Source organism: Sus scrofa, chromosome 16 (genome assembly GCF_000003025.6).
Source record: "Sus scrofa isolate TJ Tabasco breed Duroc chromosome 16, Sscrofa11.1, whole genome shotgun sequence".
NCBI classification, from domain to species: Eukaryota; Metazoa; Chordata; class Mammalia; order Artiodactyla; family Suidae; genus Sus; species Sus scrofa.
The window spans coordinates 57681381-57693535 of record NC_010458.4 but is presented as its reverse complement, the minus strand read 5'-3'; the positions used below and the strand labels follow the sequence as shown (position 1 = coordinate 57693535).

Here is a 12155-nt window from a genome sequence, read left to right as displayed (position 1 = left end):
TCTCTTTTTCTGCCCTCATTATCATAGTTTCATGAGAACGTAAAATCTACGAGAAATTCAGAAAAAATGTTAACTTCATTATAAAATTGAATAGCATTTACTTGAAGTACCCAAAGCAAATGATCTTTAATGCACCCTATTTAAGGTTTTTACACAAAGAAAAGGTAAAAAGAGAAAATTTAATATTAAAATTATTAATATTTTTCTCAATTTTCTTATTCTAAAATACAGTTATGAAATTAAAGTAAAAAGTTTATAATAATCTCTTAAAACTCAGTAGCTTGTTTTATTAAGAGGTGTTACTAGGTATTAGTAAGGGCATAAAAATAATGAGAAAGATTGAACCTTTTGGGATCCACAATGAGAAATACAGAAATATACACAATAAAAAGTAGAAATGAAATTGACAATAATAATACAAATTTAAAATAGTGATATATAACAAATATATAATTAGATATGTTATTTCTCACTTTTAAGTTTGCAAGAGAGGCAAAATATTTAGTATTTCAGTATTAAACCAACCCTCAGATCTAGCTAAATCTTTCAACAAATAAAACATCCAAAATATATAATAAAGTTAGGATTTATTATTACATTTATTTTCACTCTTCTTTCTCTTCCCCTTTCTAATATTATATTCACTGAGTATTATACTGACATAGATTCTAACTACTAAATTGGAAGACACTGAAAAATCTTCAACTTTCTTCTTTAGAAAAACATGTATGACTTGCTTAAAAATCACATTGCAAGTTGTGGAGACATTTAACCATATATTAGGGGGAAAAAAAGACTTTTCAGGACAGAGCGTAATTAGTTGTTCAATTATGGGCAGATATATCACTTTTACAACTCGAACACAGTTTCCTCATATCTAATTAAAATAATATCATATACTTCTTGATATAGGAGATTAACAATTAATATAACACACTAGCAATCATTTACAAAATTAACACAATAGATTATTAATTTATTTAGAAATATTTATGAAGGCATTAATTATGTGCCAGGTTTTGTGACTTATTAAAAAGCTAGTCAACATAAGTGGCCTTTAGACAGTCAGTCAATGCAGACACATTTTCATCAAATTCACTTTTTTTGGAAGTTTCCATGTATACTGGGTTTCCCAGAGAAGTAGAACTAATAGGGGATATACACAGCAGACCTTTGGTATCCTCCAGCAGTGGGTTCCAGGACCCTCGAGGGTACCAAAATTTAAGGATGCTCAAGTCCCTTATATAAAATGGTATTTGTGTATAACCTACGCTCTCCTTCTGTATACTTTAAATTATCTCTAGAATACTCACAATACTTAGGAAAATGTAAATAATATTTAAATAGTTGTAAATAAAATGTAAATAGTATGTAAATGTTTGCCAGCACAAGGGAAATTCAAATTTTGCTTTTTGGAACTTTTTTAAAAAAATATTTTTTAATCTGTGGTTGATTGAATCCTCTGATGAGGAATTTGTGGATGTAGAGGCTGCTCTATGATATCTGTTATAAAGAATTGGCTCACACAATTATTGCGGTTGACAAGTCCAAAGATGTGCAGTTAGCATGCTGGTAGTTTAGGAGAGTCTATGGTATAGTTTCAGTCTGCAGGCCAGTAGGCTCGAGACGGAGGAAGAGGTAAAGTTTTAGTTCAGCCATGAAGATAGGAGAAAATAATTGTCCTAGCTTCAAGGCAGTTAGGCCTTCAGCTGATTGGAAGCAGCCTACCCACATTGGGAAGGACAAATTGCTTTACTCATTCTATTTACATGTTAAACTCAGATTTCCTTGGTGGCCTCGCAGTTAAGGATCTGGTGTGGCTGTGGCTCAGGTCACTGCTGTGGCTCAAGTTCATTCCCTCACCCAGGAACTTCTGCGTGACATGGGCATGGCCAAAAAAATAATAATAAATAAAAATTTTAAAAAATATTAAACTCATATAAAAACACCCTCATAGACATACCTCAAATAATGTTTAAACTAATGTCTGGTTACCTTGTCACTTGGTCAAGTTGATACATAAAATTAACCATCACACCATAATTTCCTCAATGTTTTGCATTGTGTCTCCACAGTCTTATATCAAGAATGCTATGAATAGATATAAGCAGGAGTTAGATGGTGAAAGCTTGTGAAAAGTCATATTACTATTAACATCCTTTGAAACACTAAACTCGGTGTATATGATTACTATATTACTATAATAATGTGTTAATAAATTACTGTAAAATGTAGGACAATGGTTGACAATAGAATATTCCCCTAATTGATATGGATAATCATTAATCGATAATCACATTCCTCTAGTGATTGATTACTCAGGTCCTTAGGAAGTAAGGATGAATAAGAAACAATTTTAAGGAAACTGCACTCTATGGAAAAAAGCAAAATAAGAGGCCACAAAAGATACAATTTACTGTAGTATCCTGATAATCTTCCAGCCTTTAAAAGCTGCTAATTTCTGTATTTGAAGGGAAAAATTTGAAAGTATGTAAACCAAAGACTCAGTTGTGGAATGGAACAATGAAATTTGCATTGAGAAAATACCTTTAACTGGATATTCTAGAAGTTTCCTGGAAAGGTTTCATTTTTTTGCCAAGAAAGAGTCCTTATCTGAATATCTACAGAAAATTCCTCTTTCGATACCTGGTGTTGATTCAGGGCAAGTGTGTGATATAAAGTGTGTCTTCTTAAGCCTTTAAACCAGCTTTCATTGCATTTCTCCCTATACCTCCGGGTGGCCTACCCCTTCTGCATCCTCCTTTATCTTTTCCTGCTGCCAGGACAGGTTGTCATGGAACTCATTTATACTTTTCTCATTCTAGATAAATGCTACCAGCTGTTGCCAGGAACTACCTGCCATTAGTAATAACTCATTAGACTTGACAGTGAAAATCTCTCCTACGTAGCAAATGCTGGCTGGTAGACTGTATACTGACGAATCCATTAGAATCCATTTTCAGCCAGTGGGTGAACATGAATTAGGGAACTGGATAGTTCCTAAGATCAGCCCACTGTATAACTCTCATTACTTTTTTATGGGCTAACCCAGCATGAAAATCATTCATTGGCAATGAACATATTTAATTGTTCCTTCCAGTTCATCCTTTTGTACATTTTAAATAGATTATCCTGGCTTGTTACAAACCTAAAATCAAAAAGCAGATGCTGCCTCTTCTAATTGGGAGACTTGGGTATGGTACTTAAAAAACAAACAAGCACACTTCTTTTTATGATTTTATGTCAAACTGATTGTGTCTGGAGCATGAGAAAAGAGTATGTGTATTAATGAATTGCATGCACGCATTAATAAATGTATTAATGGATGAATGAGTAAAAAATACACTCCAATGCCCATGATTATTACTCAAAGAGAACAAAGAAAGGTGATGTTAGAGTTAAAGGGAGGACTGAGTCGTGACTGGCAAACAGAAGCAATTGCAGAAAGAAAATGGATTTCAGGTTTCTACACTTATTTGAAGTATGGTAGCAGTCATTGAAAACTTAGTAGTCATTCACTGCCCCCATCAAGAAAGAAGAAAGGAAGGAGAAAAAGAAGAGAGGAAAGGAGGGTGGGAGAGAGGAAGAAAGGAAGGAAGGAATAGGGGATTTGTAAAGAATGAAAAAGGCTATATGATTCTGAAAGTTGCACAAACAGAAATATTCATATAGAGAAGGTTCTCGTAAACTCATGCAATATTCAGTATATTAGAGTGTTTTACATAATTTGCTGACAAACACTTGAACTATTGTCATATTATTGTAGGGATATTTGAACTTCGAGTTTATAAACTTGACATGTTATAATGGAAAGAATTTAAACTTCTTTTGGAAACCTCATTAGTGCTTAGCATTAATTTATGAAGATCATCAGTTTTTGTTCTAATGTCAGATATGCTTCTTGAACAAGCTATCCTTAAAGACACTGCTATTTTTTCTATTAGTAACATCATTTACAAACAACAAAACATACTTTAAAAAAAATTCCATTTTATGAATGGAGAAAATTAATGTCATATTTTTATATTGAAATACTGGAAATTTTAATTTGACAGAAAGTTTTCAACATGCCTGAGGGAGAAAATCCTGCAAACCATATAGTGATAAGCATAACAAAAATCTACACAATGAGTATAGAAGCATAATTGATAGGTAAATGAAATTTCATCAGCTTGTATCACCAAGTTTTCTGCTCTACTGGGAAAAAAAAAAAAAAGCTTTTTAACACTGAGGAAAAGATCCTGTAATAGATGAAAAACCTAATCAACTGAACCCCAAACTTATGATCTGAAGGTTGTAACAGAAGTTCTAACACAGACACAGACGGCTGCTGGTAAAGCATCTTTTGTTAGCTTCAGGCTTGCATAAATTGCAGTTGATCAACAAACAATATTCTTGAAGGAAGGACTTAATGTGAGCAAGAGCAAAAAATCTGAGGAAGCAGAGTTTATCAAGCTGAAGATAAAAAGGTAATAGGATATTTCAATAGATTTTCAAGTAAATGGGAGGTTATTTAGCAAAAAGGAATAATCATTTTTTTCATTGACTCACTTGGATAAAGAAAAAATAGCAGAAGTCATAATTAGTATAATTTCAATTAGATAAGGAACAAATGTCTGTAGGAATTGTTACATGTACCTTTCACTTAGCGTTTATTTAACACTTGAAGTTGTTAATGTTATTCTCAAGTGACATTTTTCAATACCTCAATTAGGTTGTAAACTCTTTGAGGCTGGAGGTGTGTTTGTGTGTCATGGTACAGGGGTCATAATGGGTAGATTTATCTTGATTGTAAGAGATGTTAAGTAGATACAACTTCTTGTTTTGGCATTGAGCAATTTCAAGATTCAAAACATTTCTGGTTTGGGATATATTTGGGATCTACTTTTTTGCTTGAGGTAATTTTCAACATAAAATGTCACCCAAATAGTATAAAGAATAAGTGTAAAACTTGCATCTAAATTTGTCTTTTCTTAATATTTTATTTCATTTGCTCTATCATTTGTGTTCTCTCTTTCTTTGTCTTATACTCTCTTTATATATATGTATAGACATAATCTTTTTCTCTATACCAATCTGAAGGTAAATTTTACCTATCATAGCCCTTTACCCATAAATTCTTTAGCAAGGATTTCTAGCGAATAGGACTATTTTCTTATATAACTATTGTCAACCACATAAATTTACATATATACAATGCTTTTGTCTAAATAACCATCCACCTTCTATTTTGGTCAATGATCCAATATTATCCTGTATAGCAATTTTTTTTCTCTATCAATGCAGGATATAGTTTAGGGCCTGGCATTACATTTGTTCATCACATCTTTTTAGGCTTTTTAATCCTGATCACTTACAATCCTTTGTCTTGATCCAGAGTGGGATTGCTGGATCATATGGCAATTCTATGTGTAGTTTTCTAAGACACCTCCATAGTGTTCTCCATAGCGGTTTATTTTTTTTTTTAATTTTTATTTAAATTAGCTGATTTAAAATGTGTTAGTTTCAGGTATAAAATAAATAATTTTTTTTTTACATTCTCTTTTTTAACATTCTCTTTTTAGTATACAAGATACTGAGTATAGTTCCCTGAACATAAAAAGTCATAACTATACACAAAAGTATCAAGAAGTATCACTCTTTCTCTTTTTCCCTTCTTCCACTCACCCAATGCAATTAAATAACTTCCTATTTCCTGTTTCATGCTTCTTGTGTTGTTTTGTAATGATAAGCAAGTAAATGCATATTTTCTTATTTTCTGTTCTTATTAATACAATCTCAGCATTACATGTATGCTATTGTGCACTTTGCTCTTTCACTTAACAGTATATCCAGTTAATAGAGTCCCTTCTCATTCTTTTTTATAGCAGCATAGCACTCTACTAAATTCACCCACTCGCCTATGCTTGGAGATAGAGGTAGTTTTGCAATTACAAGTAATGCTTCAGTGAATAACCTTTCTCATATGCATATTATTCTGGCAAGACTATATATATATAGTCTTTTTAGGGCTCCACTTGCTGCATACGAAGTTTCCCAGGCTAGGGGTTGAAACAGAGCTGCAGTTGCCAGCCTACACCACAGCCATAGCAACGCCAGATCTGAGCCACATATGCAACCTACGCTACAGCTCATGGCAACTCCAGATCCTTAATCCGCTGAGCAAGGCCAGGAACCAAACCTGCATCCTCATGGATACTAGTCAGATTTATTTCCACTGAGCCACAATAGGAAATCCTTATTCCTGCATTTTTATATTATTGGAGGTATATCTGCAGGGTCAATTCCTACACACAGTTGTGCTAAATTGAAGGGCAAATATAATGTAGTTTGAGAAAATATTTTCAGATTCCCTTCCATAAAGGTTGTACCATTTTTATTCCCACCGGCAATGTCAGAGCGAACCTGTTTCTCCACAGGCTCTCCATCAGAGTCAGGATTGTCATGCTTTTGAATTTTTGCCAATTTAATTATACTTATATCATACATGAAGATAAATATTTTTTCATATATTTAGAGAACATTTTTATGTCTTTTTAAATGAATTGTCTGATCTCAACATTTCTTTTAAAATACTGGGTTATCGATTTAGGAATGAATATTTCATCCTAATTCAAGGACAGATGTAGAAAGCAGGTAAACATCTAACAAATGAGAAGCTAGAAATCAGATGTCAACAGGACCTGGTTCCCTCAGAGACTCTAAGGAGATTCCATTTCTCCTCACTTCCAGCTTCTAGTGGTTGCTAATGTTCTTTGGCTTGAGGCCACATCACTTCAATCTCTGCCTCCATCTTCATATTCTCTGTTCCTCTTCTATCTTCCTGTCTGACCTTCTCCTGCCTCTCTTGTATATGGACACTTGTAAGAGCATTTGGGGTACACCCGAAAAATCCAGAATAATCATCCTCTTTAAAGATCCTTAATTTCACTATATCTTTTGTCATACAAGGTAACATTTTACTCTTTTGTCATATATGGTCATATTCACAGTTTTCAGGGTTGGAACATGAATATATGTTTTGGCGAGACACTGTTAAGCCTATTACGTAATTGTAAATAATATAAAGAAAAAGGAGCAGATGGGAATCTTGGTACTAAATATGGTCTGGATATTTTGAGGGAAGGAATTGTGGGAAACACAACACGGTATCACTCTGTTGGCTGTCACTCTCACCATTGTTTGGAATAGAAAACTACTTAGACTATCAGAGCATCCTGGCTGAATGAGATTGAGTAATTGTTTCTGTGTTTTAACTAGTTAATCTTTTTGTTGTAATATGCCCTAATAATAGTAACTACATTATAGATTTATTTAAAAAAAATAGAAAGAAAGAAACCATCTGAGCATGTCTGGATTATACAGTAAACGCTTTTTGCAAAGGAGGAACAAGGCACTCAAAAAAATTTAAGCTTCAAATGAGCTTAATTTGTGACCTTGGTAACAATAGCAAGACATGTGATTATAAAGCTTTTTAGAAGGGTGAGAGCACAATATTTCAGGCTTGATGATTCAGCTGAAGACACACTTCAGAAATGATGTCATCAAGACTGAATATGTGTTTGAGCCACCGTGTACTTATTGCTGTTGTTCTACACAGTTGATCTTAAACAGAAGTCTACCTTTAAATGTCATTGTAAAGGAGAAATGTCATTTCTCCTTTGTTTGGGTATCAGGTCATACAGTTGGCAAATATTATTGCCTTGAGTATTTCTATAATGCCTGTCTGTAAGAAAGTTTTACCTTGTGCAACATATTGTGATTTAAACAAGATGTTATTAGCCATATAGAGATTAATATTGTATTTTACAGTATATCCTATGGGTATTCAGGATAAATTGATGAATCATAGACTCTTGGAGTTGACAGAGAATTTAGAGGTAAGCTAATACAATCACTCCTTTAATTTGATGCTTGAATAATCTTTCCTAAAAAACTGTGCTAAGAGGAAATCTGGAAATTGTCGGAATACTTCCAGTTTCAAGGAAGTTGCTACTTTCAAAAGAACCCATTTCATTTTAATGGTCCTATATTAAGAAAAAGTCATCCTCCCTAAAACACACATTAAATGTTTCTTTACTTGATTTGCAGATAGATCATTTACCTCTTCTAGTCATCTCTTTTTCAAGCTGACAATCCTGAGGGTTTTCTGGAGTTCCTAACAGATCATTGTGTTGAGTGATCATTTTAGATCTTGCCTATACCTATTGATATTGCCAATGCCACTGAGTTTTAGGTAATATTAACTATGACAATTCATGTTTCCATGTTAGAAGAAAGTGGGAAGAAACTATTAAATAAAAGAGCAGCATGGATTTGTGGGTTGAGGGCTTTGGCTGGTGCTTTCGGATTGAAAGGTTTGTGGAGTTTCTTACTCTTGGGCTATTGGTGTGTAGTTTGTTTAAGTCAGACAAGGATTTTGTATTATAGAAACTATAAAAAATTGCAACTGTCTCATCGTAATGAAGCTTAGGGAGGTAACCAGCATTCAAAAGGAATTTGAATAAGGATCTGCAGAGATTTAAAACATCCACAAACTTGTCATTCATTTTTTTCCTATTTTCTTTCTTTCTTTGTATCCATCTTATTTCTTATTTCTTCTACATACCTTCTATATTTGCTTTATCCTTTTCTTCTCTCTGCAGACTGGCTTATGCAACAGTCTATTACTGGCTATCAATTTTATGTGTTTTCTTAAAGATTTGCTCCCTTCAACTGTCCCTAGTTACAATTCCAAATCTATGAAGGCATAAGCTACTTGTCCTAATACAGATTAAAGTAAGCATTCTCTCCCATGTAACCAGTTGGAGCTGAGCGCCTAGGGACACAGAGTGATATTATCCAACATCATGCATGGATGCTCACACCTAGATCAGAATCAGACGATTTCAGGAGAGGGTAGATGGCTCTAGACTAGCAATCTGCCAAATGCTTACATCAGAGTGGGGCAACAGTAAGTCTCCTGGAGTTTGAGAAAACACATTTCTGTAGGAGGTAACTGTGTTAGAGACTTGAAATTACAAAAGCAACTATTTTGTTGTTTAAGGCTTAGTTTAAGGTATTAAACAAAGGAGAGAGGATGTTAAACTTTCCTTTCTTCTCTGTATTATTTTGGAAAGGGGTTTAGAGGAGACCAGTCTCCCAGAATACATTGTATATTAACTTTTATGAATCTAGTTTGGTAAATTTAGGAAAGGAAGGAATCTCAACACATAGATCTCTGAATACATTCCAAGAACAGACTTGTGTTGTTGGTAATTAAGTTGGACGTTTGTCCCTATATTGGTTTTATTTCACTAAAATGTAAGTCTTTTGAATATTTGCTGTTGTTATATCTCAAGCTACTTATACTTACCCAATATTTCTTTTGTACAGGGCTTGATTTAATTCATAAATTTAGTTCAGCATTCCAGTTTAGCATGACTTTTCTGGATTCTGATTCAGCAATCCAATATGGTAGTTATCTCTTCAGTTTCGTGGCAACTGAATATATGATTACTGTCGTCAGGTAGTGATGAGGCATTAAGAACAAGCATCTGTAGTAAAACAAGCATTTGACAGGATCTTAGAAACCTGTATTCTGATTTCAACTATGTACATCCACTGCATAAATTTAGCAATAATTGAATTATTTCTTGTTCTATCATACATACATGGGGCAGTAAAGGGTTTAGCAATTATAAATTGAAATAGCAGCTAAGAAGTGGACAACTGCTTGATCTTCTTTATAAATTGCTAACATCACTGAATGTCTCAAGTCCTATGTATCAGGAAGTGCCAGATGGGATGAATTGCTACAATTCTCACCTGAGGGCAGCCTCATCTAAAGGGCCAGTTGAATTTTTCTTTGTAGCTAAAGGAGGATATGAAGTTGCAGCTGTGGAGCACACCTTCACTGGAAATGCAATTTCTTCTATACCTAGCATCAAATGCATTTCAAGTGTCGGATGGTGCCTCTAAGGCACCAGTCAGTACATACATCAAGCCTGTTAAAAGTGATGCCAGTTAAAGGAATTACACTACTTTGATCCTCAGACAGCTCTACTGATTGCACGGTGGCTTCCGTAGTGTATCAGTGCTGTTTTAACTTGTACAGCAACCCTATGTCTTTATGTTTTTTTAATAGCACCCTTATTTCCCTTCATGTAACCACTACTTTTCCATCTCAGTTCCTGGAGTTCAGTGGTGCCAAACCATTGTCCCAAATGTGGACATGACATACTTGACTAAGTAGGGAATCACCTTCACTGACCACAGCAATAAAGTCAGAGACAGGCATACAAATAAAGTTAGTTCAATGAGAGTTCTTCTCCAGATAATTTAAATACTGAGTAGAATGTCAAGGACAAAGACAATGGATATCTAGTCATTCATTCTTGCATTACCTCCTCCAGACTGTTGTAGCTTCTGTCCTTCTCAAGGCCTAGATATTCAGCTCTAAAAATCTACAAGCCTCTTCACCTGTTTCCAATAATGGTTTGCTTAAATAGACCTATGTTGGCTTTTGTTACTTGCAGCTGTATTACTAACAGTGGTATATACCATGATTTAAAAACATTGAATAAATATGCATGATAGGATCAATAAAATGCAACACTTAGATGTCCCAAGGGACTCTTGCTGGATCAGAGTCCCCATGAATTCCTTGCTTTTCCCATTTATGCCAGGAATACCCAGTGTCAGCCTTGCAGCTCCTGTGGTTCCTCCTCATGGCTTATCACATAAGCCAGTAACCTCACTTTGTATCCATCTACAACATACCCCCTGTACATTCAGTGTCAGCCCAGATCAGGGTTTCCCCTGAGCACTGGTTTAGAGTTCCTCTTTGTCAAGATTACTTGATTTCCCTGATCCTAGCTTAGTCCCTGCTTCCTTTGACCAAATTATTTCCAAATCTCAAATTCAATATAAAAATAAAATTTGTCCATCCAGGACTGTTCCTAATATCATAAAGAAATTTAGTATTTGTTAGAGAAATGTGATCACAGAAATATATTTCTTAATCAGCAATAGCAAAAGTCTCCTTGGTATCACCTAGCAAGTAGGCAATGCCATACTTGGTATGGCATCAGGAAGTATATTAGTTAAGCATTGTTGCATAAAAAATTACCCTCTTGGCTTGAAGCAACAACGCATTGTCTCATAGTTTTTGAAGGTGTGAAATACTGAACAAAGCTTAGCTGAGTCATCTGCTTTAGAGCTCTCAAAGGTTGCAGTCAATGTGTCTGCAGTATCTGTGGTCTCATCTCAAGGCTCAAATGGGGAAGGATCTACTTCCAAACTCACTTATGCAATTGTCTGCATGATTCATTTTTTCAAGAAACGTTGACCAGAGGGCCAAGTTTATCATTGGCTATTGGCTAAAGGCTACCCTCAGTTCCTTGACTTGTTGACCTCTCCACTTGACATCTGCCTTCATCAAGTTTGGCAAGCAGAAGAGTGGGAGGAAGGAAGAAAAAGAAAATGAGCAAAATGAAAGTTACAGTCTTTCATAAGTTAATCTTAGGAAGGGCACCCCATCACATTTTGCATATTCCATTGGTTAGAAGCAGGTCAACGAGCCTGGCCTGCATTCAAGAAGCCATGATTTCCCAAGTTCATGGGTACCAGGAATCAGATAAGAATCTGCCTTCTACAGTAGGCTGGACCATTTTTTTGTTCATTTATTGATATCAAACAGTAGCTTAATCACCAAACACTGACAGTGGTAAGGCAGGAAACAACATAGCATTCATTTTACAGTGTCCTCACAGCTCTCTGTTTTCTGCAATAGCACCTCTATGCTGTCGAGAGAAACTTCACATACATTTCTCATTGAAATCATCTCGTTGTCACTTTTAGTTTCACAGTGGGGTGTTTCTTTAAAACTCTTGGCACTACATGCTCAAGTACAATGTGCTTTAGACACGCTAGAGACAAGATTTCTATTTCATATTGTGCAATATGGCACAAGGATTATGCTGACAATCAGCTGTTCAGTTCTTGTCCTCTATCAAGGAAGATGTAAATACAGGTAACCTGATTCTGTGGGGATGACACTGACTCTAGGCCTCACATTTTTGCTAAGCAGTGGAACATCCAGAAAAATTTCCACATTAATTTTCATGTACTATATACCCAGTGTTTTTTTGCCTGTCATTATTTTTAGAACACTG

The 12155-nt window shown here is 34.8% G+C and overlaps 1 protein-coding gene across 1 annotated transcript in view; it reads left to right on the top strand.

The window, feature by feature from the left end:
• The window catches only part of TENM2 (teneurin transmembrane protein 2), a 3459878-nt gene that overhangs the window by 1390615 nt on the left and 2057108 nt on the right, over positions 1-12155 (top strand).